Raw genomic sequence first — 15,081 nt, 5'->3', positions numbered from 1 at the left:
CACAAGCCGCAACTACTGAGCCCGTGAGCCACAAATTCTGAAGCCCGCACGCCTAGAGCCCATGCTCTGCAACAAGAGAGGCCACCGCAGTGAGAAGCCTACACATCACAACGAAGAGTAGCCCCCGCTCGCCACAGCTAGAGAAAGCCTGCACACAGCAACAAAGACCCAACACAGCCAAAAATAAATAAATAAATAGATAGATAAATAATAAAAAGAAAATTATTTCACTGCTTTCTTTACTGGTTTAGCTCTATAATATCACACAATTTTTTACAATAGGTGGGATATTCTATCAAGACAATTTTGAATCAGATTCTATCAAGACAATTTTGAATCAGCTCTATAATATCACACAACTTTTTACAATAGGTGGGATATTCTATCAAGACAATTTTGAATCAGATTCTATCAAGACAATTTTGAATCAGATTCTGAGTCTGATTCAAAGTAGAGAAGTAGAGAATGTGAAATTCAGTGATATTAGGTAACGTATTTGAGCTAGCAGCTTCTGTTTCTGCTGCTAGCTCAAATACGTTACCTAATATCACTGAATTTCACATTCTCTACTTCTCAAACAGAGATTACAATAGATATTTCTGAAAGATTTTGTGAAAATAATTGGTTCTACAAAAATAGTTTGAAAGCTGCAAGTAGAAAGAACTTAAATACTGCTATAAAAGCTCACTTTTATTTGGCATGTTTTTTCAAGGTACATTTTTTCGAACAAGAATTACCTAGCCGGCCCCTTAAGGTTGTCAGCTCTAAAAGTTTGTATATTTTTACTTTTCCCTATATAATGTATTTGTAAATCATAAACCTGGAAGAAACCTGAGAGCTTATCTAGCTCAAGTGAAGTGGAATGAAATGATTTCAACTAAAACCATCCAGGTAGTGGCAGAACCAGGTACAAAACTCAGGTCTCTATATTCCATGGTATTTTCATGACTCCATGGTATCCATTCATTCACTGTCTTTTATTCACTAACTGAATAAATATCTTTTGAGTGCTACTGTATGCCAGGGTTTGTCCTAGGGCATGATGATACACTATTAATGAGAAAATCATCCTTGCTCTCCAGGAAATTGGTAGAGGAGGGGTGTGGAGATAATAGACAAACAGGCAGTTCTTTGATAAAAGTATGCACAGAATACTTTGGGAATACATAAGAGGGGACTATAACCAATTCTTGGGTAGGCAAGAAAAACTTCCAAGAGGAGGAGACACGAATTCTAAAGGACAAATAGAAACTAGCCAGGCAGAGAAACTAATGAGGGTGGGGAATGGGCATTCCTGGCAGAGTAAACAGCATGTACAGGTGCACTGAGGTATGAGAGCTTGGCTTATTCTGTGAAGCTGCAAATGGGTCTATGTGATTTGAGCTTGGCACACAAGGCAGGGAATGATAAGAGATAAGACTGGAGAGATAAAGCAGAGGCCAGATTATGTAGGATTTGGTGTGCCAGGCTAAGGAATATAAAGTACACACTGAAAGAGATGGCATAAGAAGTAGAAAATGGCAGGAAACAATCTGACCAAATTTAAATTCTATTACAATGATTACTCCAACTTTAGTGAAGAAAACACATTAAAGAGAAGTTAAAAGTGGGGACAGGTAGACAAATCAAAACGTTGTTGTATTAATCCAAGGGTATCACTCTATAGATCTGGTTACTGTAACAGAAACCCAAATTACAGGGGTTTGCACAAGATAAAAGCTTTTTCCTCACTTAGTCAGGGCATAAATAACCCAGGGCTGGTAGAACAGTTCCAGGACATGGACTGTCAGGTGTTGTCCTCATTTGCATGTTCCAAGATGGTTTACCACTACCACATACACCTTACAGCCTGAGATATAGTAAAATGAAGAAGGGGATAGGTCTCCCTTTAAGTTTATGACCTGGAAGTTCCACATCACTTCAGCTCATATCCCATTAGCCAGAATTTAAACACATGACCATTGCCTATCTACAAGAATAGCTAGGAAATATAGTTTTTATTCTGTGAGGCCATGTGCGCAGTTAAAAAACAAGGGTTTATTATCATAAACAAAGGGGAGAATGAATTTCCTGGGGGACAATTAGCAGCTTTCTATCATACAATGTAAGAAAAAAAAGGACCTGATTCCCAAAGCCCTCTATAGACTCAATGCAATCCCCATCAAAATACCACCGGCATTCTTCACAGGAATAGAAAAAACCATCCTAAAATTTGTATGGAACCACAAAAGACCCCAAATAACCAAAGCAATCATTAGGAAAAAAAAAAAAAAGCTAGAACTGTCACACTTCCTGATTCAAACTGTACTACAAAGCTACAGTGATAAAACTGTATGGCACTGGTACAAAAATAGACATCTACACCAATGGAAAAGAATCGAGACCCCAGAATTCAACCTTTGTTATATGGTCAACTAATACTCTACAAAGAGCTAAGAGCACCCAATGAGAAAAGAATAGTCTCTTCAATAAATTGTTTTGGAAAAACTGGATAAAAACATGCAAAGCAATGAAATTGGACCCCTATCCTACACCACTCACAAAAATTAACTTGAAATTGATCAAAGTCTTAAACATAAGACCTGATACTTTAAAGCTCCTACAAGAAAACATAGAGAAGTTCCTTGATATTGATCTTGGAAATGATTCTTTTGCGTATGATACCCAAAGCACAAACAACAAAAGCAAAAATCAACAAATTGGGAGTACATCAAACTTAAAAGCTTTTGGGCTTCCCTGGTGGCACAGTGGTTAAAAATCTGCCTGCCAATGCAGGGGAGACAGGTTCAAGCCCTGGTCTGGGAAGATCCCACATGCCGTGGAGCAACTAAGCCTGTGCACCACAACTACTGAAACTGTGCACCTAGAGAACATGCTCCACAACAAGAGAAACCACTGCAATAAGAAGCCTGAGCACTGCAACGAAAGAGTAGCCCTCACTCACCACAACTAGAGAAAGCCCACGCACAGCAACGAAGACCCAACGCAGACATAAATTAATTAATTAATTAATTAAAGCTTTTGCATAACAAAGAAACAATTAACAAGATTAAAAGGAAATCTAAAGAATGGGAGAAAAATTTTACAAACCATATATCAGATAGGAAGTTAATGTCCAAAATATATAAAGAACTCATACAATTCAATAACAAAAAGACAATCTGATTAAAAACTGGGCGGAAAAACTAACTAGATATTTTTTCCAAAGAAGTCATCCAATGGCCAACAGATACATGAAAAGTTGCTCAACATCACTAATGATCAGGGAAATGCAAATTAAAATCACAGTTAGATATTACCTCACACCAATTTGAATGGTTATCAAAAAGACAAGAGATAACAAGTGCTATCAAGGATGTGAAAAAAAGGGAAATTTTGTGCATGGTTGATGGGAACGTAAAGTGGTGCAGCCACTGTGGGAAAAATTAAAAATAGAACTACCATATGATTCAGCAATTCCACTTCTGGGTATTTATCTGAAGAAAACCAAAACACCAACTCGAAAAGATATACATACTCTCATGTTCATTGCAGCATTATTTACCATAGTCAAGATATTGAAACAACCTAAATGTCCATTGGTAGATGAACGGATAAATAAAATGTCATACATACTTACACTGGCATATTATTCAACCTGAGAAAGGAGAACATCCTGCGATTTCCAACAACATGAATGAAACTTGAGCACATTCTGCTAAGTGAGATAAATCAGAGAAAGACAAGTACTCTATGATATCACTTATATGTGGAATTATAAAAAGCCAAACTTGTAGAAAATGGTGGCTACCAGGGGTTAGAGGGTAGGGAGACAGGACAGATGTTGTTTAAGAGTACCTACTTACAATCAGTAGTACATAAGTCCTAGCGTTATAACTCCAGTGCAGTGAATATAGACAGCAATATTATAATCATCAAACTTGCTAAGATACTAGAACTTAATTTCTCCAACTACTAAAAAGAAAGGATAATTATGTAATGTGATAGAGGTGCTAATTATCACTACAATGGGAATCATATTACAATATGTAAGTGTATCAAATTAACTTGTTATACACCTTAAATTCACACAGTGTGATATGTTGAATATATTTCAGTTAAAAAAGAAAAAAAATAAGAAAAGAACCTGAACATAAGATAGTGGCAGTGAAAATGAAGGGAAGTGGACCAGTTTGAGAGGTAATTAGGAGAAGAGTTGACTCAGCTGTAGATTGACTATGGAAGTTGAGGGACAGGATGGTGCCAGAGATGATACCCAGGTTTCTGAGTTGCGAACCTGGGTGGATGATGGTGAATAGCAGTTACTGAGTAAGAGCATATAAGAAAAAGAAATTTAGGGAGAAAGTAAAGAATTCAGTTTTGCACAAATGGAGTTTGAAGTGTTTACAGGACATTTAGGCAAAAATATCCAGTGGCCAGTTTTGGAATCCAAAGCATCTATGTGGAAATTTGGTGTATGAAAGCAGATGTTATTTGAGATATGAGAGCAGGGAAAACACATCAACCAAGGGAAAGAAGAAAAGGGTGAGGGCAGGAACCAAATTTTTAAAGAGAAAAGTAAAGAAGGGATACTAAAGAGCAGATAGGAAGAAAGGGCAATGGAAATAAGAGGAGAATGAATAGATGTGGTGTCTTAAAAGCCAAAGAAGGAGAGCTTTTCAAGAAGAAACAATAAAAATTATTCATACTCAACCATAAAAAAGAATGAAGATTTGCCATTTGCAACAACATGGATGGACCAACCAAGAGGATATTATGCTTGGTGAAATAAGTCAAAGACTGTATTTTTCACTTACATGTGAGATCTAAAAATAAGACAAATGGATAAATGTAACAAAACAGAAAAAGACTCACAGATATAAAGAACAAACCAGTGGTTATCAGTGGGGAGAGGGAAGCGGGGAGGGACAAGATAGGGGTAAGAGATTAAGAGGTACAAACTACTATGTATAAAATAAATAGCTACATGGATGTAATGTACAATTAATATAATATTGTAAGTCAACTATACCTCAATAAAAAAGTAATAAAATTAAAAAATAAAAGTTATTCAGGAGCATTATGGGAGAATTCCCAAGGAAAATGATGAGCAAATCAAATCTCCAGCTTTCCAATAAGAAGACTGGAGATTTCCAATAAGATGGTTGAGCCATTACTTACTTGAGTCAGGGAATCTAAATGAAAGCAATAATGGCACCAATTTTATAGATTTTTGGGAGGATAAAATTAAATAATTCAGGGGCTTGGCACATAGTAAGTGCTCAATAAGTATTAGCTATCTTTGCTGTTGTTTTTATAATTATTAGGAGTATTATTTTGAAATCCATTTAATAGCTATGGGGTCTCTACTTCCTATTCCCTATCCCTTCATCCTTCTACCCCCTCTTCATTTCTCACCTGTCCTTACCACAAGGAATAATGCCTAGTGTGTTAAGAACACTGTGGAAATGCTAAACTCTATTCCCAACACTTTTGGTATGTCAAGTCAGTGGATCTAGCTATCAAACAAATTCACACATAATAAAATCAACTACTACATGTAAAAATTGAGCAGATTCCAGCCATTTTAAAAGCTTTTCTTCACTGTATCCTGGTTTTTTCTGCAGTTTGACATAACCCTATGGTGTGTCTCCTTACATATTTTAAAAGACATCACATTTACTAGAGGACTTTATAGCACAGTAGTTAAGAACATGGGTACTCACTGAGACATTCTTATGCTATCATTTTGGATTTTTTAAAAAATTTCACTATAGTTCAGTTTCTTTATTTGTAAAATTGGAACTATAATAGCGCAAGAGGTAGTAACATCATAGCGTTTTATGAGTGCATTCCTGTGCTTTTCCATTTTGGAATTCACTGTTCCATTTGAGATGTTTCAAACCTCTGAAGAAGAAAAAAAATCCCAAATTCTCTTGAGGTAGGACAAATATAAAGAATAACAATTCTTGGGACTTCCCTGGTGGTCCATTTGTTAAGAATCCGCCTTCCAATGCAGGGGACGTGGGTTCAATCCCTAGTCGGGGAACAAGATCCCACATGCCACGGGGCAACTAAGCCCACGTGCTGCAACTACTGAGCCCGTACACTCTAGAGCCACCATTCCACAAGTAGAGAGCCTGCGTGCTGCAACTACTGAGCCCGCACACTATGGAGCCCTCATGCCACAATTAGAGAGAAGCCCGCACGCCACGATGAGGAGTCCACGCACCGCAACTAAAGATCCCACATGCTGCAGTGAAGATCCCGCATGCCGCAACTAAGACCCGACACAGCCAAATACATAAATAAATAAATATTTTTTTAAAATTCTCCCTCCCCAAATGTAGACATAGCTCTACTATTCCATAAATAATGTTATCTTTTATTGTGCAGATGATGTAACTAAACTTCTGTGTCTTTCCTATATATGGAAGAGGATGGATAGGAGTCAGGGTGGGGGGGTTGTGAAATCTTACCTTCGAAGGCATCAGTACCTGAGTTTTTCCCTTACTAAAAATAATGAATTTGTACAGTTACAATCTCTCCCTTAGAACTTTTATGATAAAGAACAGACATTCAAATGCCCACTACATGCCAGTATATCTCTAGTAAATGGGCCGAGTAAGAGAGAAGGTCACCATAGTAAATGGGCCGAGTAAGAGAGAAGGTCACCATAGGTAGGGATGGGTAAAACTGAAAACTGAAAATAAATAGGAGTTAGCCAGATGAGGCTGGATGCTGAGGCCAACAGAGAGGAAAGCAGAGTGAGCAGGAGCTAGAGATATCTTCCTGATGCATTGTTTTAACCTGCATTGTCCAATTTCATAGCCACCAGCCCCATGTGGCTATTGAGCATGTGAAATCCAGCTAGTCTAAATTGAGATATGTTATAAATGTAAAATCACACTGCATTTCAAAAATTTAGTATGAATAAAAGAATTTAAAATTTCTCATTAATAATTTTTATATTGATTACTTGTTAGAATGATATGTTGGATATTTTGGACTAAATAAAATATATTAGGAAAATTAATTTCAGCTGTTTCTTTTTCCTTGTTTATGTAGTTAGTAGAATATTTAAAATTGCTAAGTGGTTCACATTTGTGGCTTTCACTGTATTTATACTGAACAGCACTGGTTTGAGCACTTGGGTCCAGCCATGCCTAAAGTTACACTAACTCTGGATTAACATAAGCCAGTAAATTCATATTTTTGCTTAAGCCATTTTGAGTTGAGTTTCTGACCCTTGCCACTAAAATATTTCTAATAAGTATATTAGCTAAAAAGAATTAGTTCAGCAAATACGTTGTTTCCCATACTAGGAAACTAGAGAAGATGCTAGAGACATAGCAGTCTAAAAACTTGATTCCCTGGGAACCAATAGAGCGTTTTGTTCAGGCAATATTGCCTAAGAGTAGGAAAAAAAAAATCCCTTAATTTTACTATGCCAGTGTCAGAAATCAATCTAGTTATTAAAGTATCACTGGTTGTCTGGGTTGACCAGATACAGGTTTTTAGTCATTTATTTGATGCATTTGATGTATTCTTATCTTTTTTTAAATAAATTTATTTATTTTTGGCTTTATTGGGCCTTCGTTGCTGCACACGGGCTTTCTCTAGTTGCGGCGAGTTCGCGGTGTACGGGCTTCTCATTGTGGTGGCTTGTCTTTGCGGAGCACAGGCTCTAGGCGTGCAGGCTTAAGTAGTCATGGCACGCGGGCTCAGTAGTTGTGGCTTGCGGGCTCTAGAGTGCAGACTTAGTAGTTGTGTCTTATGGGCTTAATTGCTCTGCGGCATGTGGGATCTTCCCGGACCAGGGCTCGAACCCTTGTCCCCTGCATTGGCAGGTGGATTCTTTTGTGTGTGTGTGGTACGTGGGCCTCTCACTGCTGTGGCCTCTCCCGTTGCGGAGCACAGGCCCCGGACGCGCAGGCCCAGCGGCCATGGCTCACGGGCCCAGCCACTCCGCGGCCTGTGGGATCTTCCCGGACCGGGACACGAACCCGTGTCCCTTGCATCGGCAGGAAGACTCTCAACCACTGCGCCACCAGGGAAGCCCAGCACGTGGATTCTTAACCACTGTGCCACCAGGGAAGCCCTGATGTATTCTTATTGCTTCCATTGTGGGTGAGCATTCCAGTCCAAAGAACTCTATCTCTGCTTAGGCTGGCTCCTTATATGAACACTCTATAATCAAAGGCTGAAGCATGGAGCTCTTAAATCTACAAAATGGTCATTAGTGCTTTGCAAAAACACATAGCATGAAAGGCGGGTTCTTAACCACTGTGCCACCAGGGAAGTCCCCTATCCTAGAAGTTTATATCTACAATATTTTCTCTACAAACAGACTTTTTACGTGTAAAGCAGGTAAAACTCTTCATTTTGTCTGTTAGTGCTTTCATAGTTTTTATCATTCTGAAACAAATCTACCCATCAGCAACAACACAAATAAAACTAGAATCAAAGAATGAAAGCTAAGGTCTTCCCTGGTGGCTCAGTGGTTAAGAATCTGACTGCCAATGCAGGGGACATGTGTTCAAGCCCTGGTCCGGGAAGATCCCACATGCTGCGGAACAATGAAGCACGTGTGCCACAACTACTGAGCCTGAGCTCTAGAGCCCGCGAGCCGCAACTTCTGAAGCCCACACCCCTAGAGCCCATGTTCCTCAACAGGAGAAGCCACCGCAATGAGAAGCCCATGCACCACAACAAAGAGCAGCCCCCGCTCACCGCAACTAGAGAAAGCCTGCACGAAGCAACGAAGACCCAATGAAGCCAAAAGTAAATAAAATTTTTTTTAAAAAAGTAGTAAAAAAGAAGTAATCTCTGAGAGTGTACTTAAAAAAAAAAACTTGTAGGATAGCAAAGAAAATGTAAAAAGAGTATCCTCTTAACAAACAGCATAATCTAAATTAAATCAATTTACATTATTTTCCAGTAGAGTTATAGGTCATAAATTCATAAAAAGCTTTTCATTTGTTTGAGCTAAACATGAAAATCTCTAAACCCAATGAACCTTGGAAAGCATGCATCAGAAATGTAATAGAAACATACCTGGGTTCATTTCATAAATCTGTCATCCAGCCACAAAACACTCCACACCTTTGTCAACGATGAATTGAAATCAGCAGAGATGGGCTAGGATGACAAAACTGTGTTCAGGAAGATGGCTATGAGGGGAAAAAAACTAGGTATGTTGACTCACAGACAATTGCATATATGGAACATTAACTTTAAGAATGAGGGAAGGGACTTCATTGGTGGCGCAGTGGTTAAGAATCCGCCTGCCAATGCAGGGGACACGGATTTGATCCCTGGTCCAGGAAGATCCCACATGCCATGGAGCAACTAAGCCCGTGCACCACAACTACTGAGCCTGTGCTCTAGAGCCCGTGAGCCACAACTACTGAGCCTGCATGCCACAACTACTGAGCCCACATGCCACAACTACTGAAGCCCACATGCCTAGAGCCCATGACCCACAAGAGACGCCACCTCAATGAGAAGCCCGCACACCACAACTAGAGAAAGCCTGCGCACAGCAATGAAGACCCAACACAGCCAAAAAATAAATTAAAAATAAAAGAAATTTAAAAAAAAAAAGAATGAGGGGACACAAAGAGTCTACAAAAGTAAGATGCCTGATTTGTTCTTTCCCAGCACACTTCCCATCATGCCTGACTTCAAAGAAGACCTTAGGACTAGCAAAGATTTTCTCTATGATAATCAAAGGAAATTAATAAACAGAAAATAAACACTTTCACTCCAATTGTGCTCATTATCGCCCCTGAATTCTATTTTTTTAAGGTTATACTAATTTTTTTTATCTTTATTGGAGTATAATTGCTTTACAATGGTGTGTTAGTTTCTGCTTTATAACAAAGTGAATCAGTTACATATATACATATATCCCCATATCTCTTCGCTCTTGCATCTCCTTCCCTCCCACCATCCCTATCCCACCCCTCTAGATGGTCACAAAGCACCAGCTGATCTCCCTGTGTTATGCTCACCCCTGAATTCTAAGGAATTTATTGAGTGACCAAATCATTTTAAAACATGCAGTGTTTTACATGAGAAATGTATTTTAATTATGTATTCAAATGCATATTAATGTATTCAAAAGTATTTTAGCTAAGTGATAAAAAATTCCAATTAAAAGTTAAAACTTTAAAAAATTAAGTTTAGTATTATCTCTTTAAAGAGGCTTGTTTTCATGAAAGCAGAAATGCTTTTTTTAACTCTCCCAATGCTGGGTACCCCAAGTCACTACTACTGCTGCTGCTGCTGCTGTTACCAGTTACCATTTATTAAATGCCAGGCATTGTGCTTGGTACTTTACATAAGCTATCTTTTTTTCCTGTTTTGGCCGTGCCACAAGACTTGCAGGATCTCAGTTTCCCAACCAGAGATTGAACCCGGGCCAAGGCAGTGAAAGCCCAGAATCCTAACCGCTAGGCTACCAGAGAATTCCCTTCATAAGTTAACTTTCATCTTTGCAACAATACTAGACATATTATCCCCAGGGCACCAAAGAAGAAATGAGATTCTCTGAGGCTAGGTGACTTAACCAAGACCCCACAGCCAGTACTCAAAACCCAGGTCTGATGTCAGACCTTGGGCTCATTCCACTAAGTCTTAAGTTTTTCTTTACTTAGTTGTTGGGACAATCTTTACTTAATTTGAAGGGCCAGTAACTAGCCCTTTTTCCTCACCTGATTTCTGAATCAATGGGAAAGCATGTCATGAGTACTTCAAGTGGGAGCCAAAAGAAATCACCGTTGTACGGATAAAGGTTAGGTTAGAGGGCTGATGTCTGAGCAAGTGGGCTTCCTAATACTGAGTCCAGAATTACTCAGACATACGTCCCCAGTTGCAGGCAGTGCTGGAGCTGGGCAGACCCCTTGGCTACCCCCAGCATGGACGGCATCTGTACGCAGAGGGGCAGAGAGATAAACACATGCTCTCTCTCTTTAACTGTATCCCAAGAGGAAGAAGCTAAGGTGTTCACGCCCAACTTCTCTTTTCAAATATCACCCCCCAGGGTGGAGTGAGTGCCAGGCTGGCAGAAGATCACAAGCTCTACTAATTTACACACTAGTGGGCTCCTGTCAAATGGAAAAACATCAGAAGCAGGGAAATGTATCTTCAGTAACACTAATAGCATACTCACAGGTTAAACACATCTATTTGTCTGTCTAGAAGAGCCCAATTGATTGATTTATAGCTCTTTCTAATATTCTTGATAAAAATTTATTTTTTCCATTGCCCTGCCTATACTCAGAGCTTTAATAGTATCATCGCTTTATCATTACAAAGCGATTATCCTAAGCACCTACCTGCACGTAACCTTGGGATAGATACTTTAATCTGCCATTTTACCACTGCAATGATTTCAGCAGAGGACATTTATTTTAATAGATTATGAAACATAAGAGTATAGATGAGCTCAATGCTAATAAAAGCTCCCAAAGGCCTTTATCTATCTTATTCAGCACTGCTCCCAAGTTTAGTGCCTGGCACATAGAGGGTCTCAATAAATATTCGTGGGATATATATGAACATATTATCCAAAAATCCCACGTTTATTTAGATGGTCCATATATAAGTTAGCATTTATAGGAGAGCCTTAATATTGACAAAGAAATATGTTCCGGAAGACTTTTCAAATGGGAAAATTCTCAGTACTGTATGAATGTCTTAGAGAGAGAGGAAAGCCGAGAAGAGGCATTTCAAAGAAAAAACATGATGCTCCTTTTTCGAATGGATATTTGCACATACAGTATATTCTTCTCTCCCCAGCACTTTCTCCTCTCCACACACTGTGTTTCCCCACTACCTCCTTCTTTTGTTTCTTTGTACTCTTCTTCTACTGCTGCTTCTCCTCCCTCCTATCCTTCTCTCCCTCTTCTACTTCACAGAAAGAGAGGTTTTATGCAGGAAAGACCTATGACAATTTAGAGAGCCCGATCTGCATTAGGGGAGTCAGGGGGTTCTCGGGACTGGGGAGCTTGAGCAAATTGGAGAAGACTAAAGTCTGCAGCTTTCTAAACCAATCACGATATCAGTATCTCTCAGCACACACCTCGCTCACTATAGCTAAGGAATCATTTTTAGGTCTGTAATGGCTCTGACCAGGACCACAAGCAAAATTAACAAAGTAGGCAAAGTTTGCTGATTCTCATTTACCTTCATACCTGCTTCTTTATTTCTGCTCCACTGAGGATCCATGGTCCTTATGTTGCTGTTCTCCTGTCCAAAGTCCCCCATCCTTCTTCTAGCTTGTCTTCCCCAAAGCACCACATTAAGTACTCCCCTCTTCCTCCCTTCATCTATTAGTCCATGGTATAAGATAGAAAGTCTAGGAATATATTCTAGTTAGTTTCAGCAGAAAAGGAACTCATTAAAGGATATTAAGGAGTTCACAGAATCTCCTGAAAGGTGGGAGAACCAGGCCTGGAGGATCAGTGCACAACTCACATACCAGAGAAACATCACAGCCTCTACCACTGACTCTAATGTAGGGCAAAGACCCTTCCGATAGAACTTTTGCTACTGTTCCCTGGGAATTTGAACACACCTGCCTCACTCTTGCTAGACTGGGTACTGCCTACTTCTTTATCTCTCTAGCTTCCCCTTCTTTCTTTCTTTTTTTTTTTTGGCTGCATCGGGTCTTAGTTGCGGCACACAGGGTCTTCGTTGAGGCATGCGGGATCTTTCGCTTCCGCATGAGGGCTTCTCTCTAATTGTGGCGTACGGGCTCCAGAGTGCTTGGGCTCTGTAATTTGCGGCACGGGCTCTCTAGTTCAGGAGCACGAGCTCAGTAGCTGTGGAACGCGGGCTTAGTTGCCCCGCAGCATGTGGGATCTTAGTTCCCCAACCAGGGAAGGCAGATTCTTTACCATTGGACCACCAGGGAAGTCCCTAGCTTCCCTTTCAAAGTCTGGCACAAACGTATCCAATTGGAGGAGCCTAACTGCAAGAAAGGCTGAGGAAGTGAGGGTTGGCTTCTATTTAACTGGGTAGAGAAATCACCAAATACAAGAATGTTCAGAGGTGCTGGGCAACCAATAAGAATAATAAAAGTGGGGCTTCCCTGGTGGCACAGGGTTAAGAATCCGCCTGCCAATGCAGGGGACACGGTTCAAGCCCTGGTCTGGGAAGATCCCACATGCCGCAGAGCAACTAAGCCCGTGCGCCACAACTACTGAGCCTGTGCTCTAGAGCCTGCGAGCCACAACTTCTGAGCTCCTGCACCACAACTGCTGAAACCCTCATGCCTGGAGCCCATGCTGTGCAACAAGAGGGGCCACCGCAATGAGAAGCCCGTGCACTGAAATGAAGAATAGCCCCCGCTCGCTGCAACTAGAGAAAGCCCGCGTGCAGCAACAAAGACCCAGCACAGCCAAAAATAATAAACAAATAACATAAATAAAATAAATTTAAAAAAGAAAGAATAATAAAAGTGTACTACTCTGCTCCAGTTAATCTCTCAAGTCCTACTAATCTGAGCCAGGCATTCAGCAGCTTGAAGTAATTCACACAGAACTGTGGTTTCCATCTTTGAGAGTTGGCAATTTAAAAGAGTACTTATTAACTCAAATGAACCTTCAGTTGCTAAGTTATCTGCATGGAGAAAAATACTTTTTAAAAAAGGGAACTTCTAGAGTTCCCTTTATTTCTTCGTTCAATACACATTTTATTGAGCTTACAGTGTGCCATATAGTAGGCTATATTGAGGAGACCTGGTCCATGCCCATAGAGTTTGATGATTTCATTGGGAATAGAGGAAATTTAATACATATAAAACAGTGCAGTAAATGCAGAAATGGTGATGTATATAACTATTTTATTATGTACATAGGCATATATAAAGCATTCCTAAAATGTATATTCCCTATAGGTGTGTGTATATGTACGTGTGTGCATATATATACACATATAGTATTCCTATATCGTGTATATGTATGTGTGTGGGCATATATATATGCACATAGCGTGTAGTATTCCTATATATTTTAAGGCCGTTAGGGAAAGTTGCTTGGAGGGCAACTTGAGCAGTCATAAAAAAGAAATAATTTGGTAGTGAAGATGGGCAGAGGATGTATATTTGAGGGAGCCTCATGCAATTTGATTTTACTAGAGGAAAAACTAGCAGGGAATAAAAGGGTGAAAGATAAAATGGCAGAGACATAGGCAGGAGAAAGATCAAGAATCACCTTCATATTCTATGTTAATGAGCTTAGCATCTACCCTGTAATTGATGGGAAAACTTTAAGTGTTAAAGGTGGGGGGGTGCAAAATGGGTAAAAGTGGTCAAAAAGTACTAACATTTAGTTATTAAATGAATAAGTACTGGGAATGTAATGTACAGCATGATGACTATAGTTAGCAATACTGTACTGTATATTTGAAAGTTGCTAAGAGAGTAGATCTTTTGCGGGGCGGGGGCGGGGGGGGGTTGTTTGTTTTTTTGCCACACCCTGCAGCATGCGGAGCTTCCCCAACCAAGGATTGAACCCACGCCCCCTGCAGTGGAAGTGCAGAGTCTTAACCACTGGACCACCAGGGAAGTGCAAGAGAGTAGATCTTAAAAGTTCTCATCACAAGAAAAGAAAATTTGTAACTATGTGTGGTGATGGATGTTAGCTAAACTTATTGCAGTAATTATTTTGCAGTATATACATATGTCAAATCATTATGTTGAACACCTTAAACTAATACAATGTTATATGTTAATTACATCTCAATAATTTTTTTTTTAATGAAACAAAGAATTCAAGTAAGAGATAAGATGATCAAATTTGTGTCTTAAATAAATTGCTCTGGCTGGTGGGGGGAAAATGGATTTGAAAGGGTTCAACACTGAAGACCTGGAGAATGTAGATTGTTGGCAGCCATCCAGCCAAGAAGTTTTGAGAGCCTGAGCTAGTGATTTTAGGAATGGAAAGGAGGGAACTTGGCTAATAGATAACGTAAGCTTGGTCTTGAAGAATGAATAGGCATCAAGCAGGCAGAGAAGTGAAAGAACATTCCTAGGCAGGTATAGAGGCAGGGAGGTGTGGAAAAGCAAGAAATGTTCTGAGAAGTGGAAAATAA

Source organism: Grampus griseus, assembly GCF_964374135.1.
Source record: "Grampus griseus genome assembly, chromosome: 1".
NCBI classification, from domain to species: domain Eukaryota; kingdom Metazoa; phylum Chordata; class Mammalia; order Artiodactyla; family Delphinidae; genus Grampus; species Grampus griseus.
The sequence above is the reverse complement of the archived record's forward strand: the minus strand, read 5'-3'. Positions refer to the sequence as shown.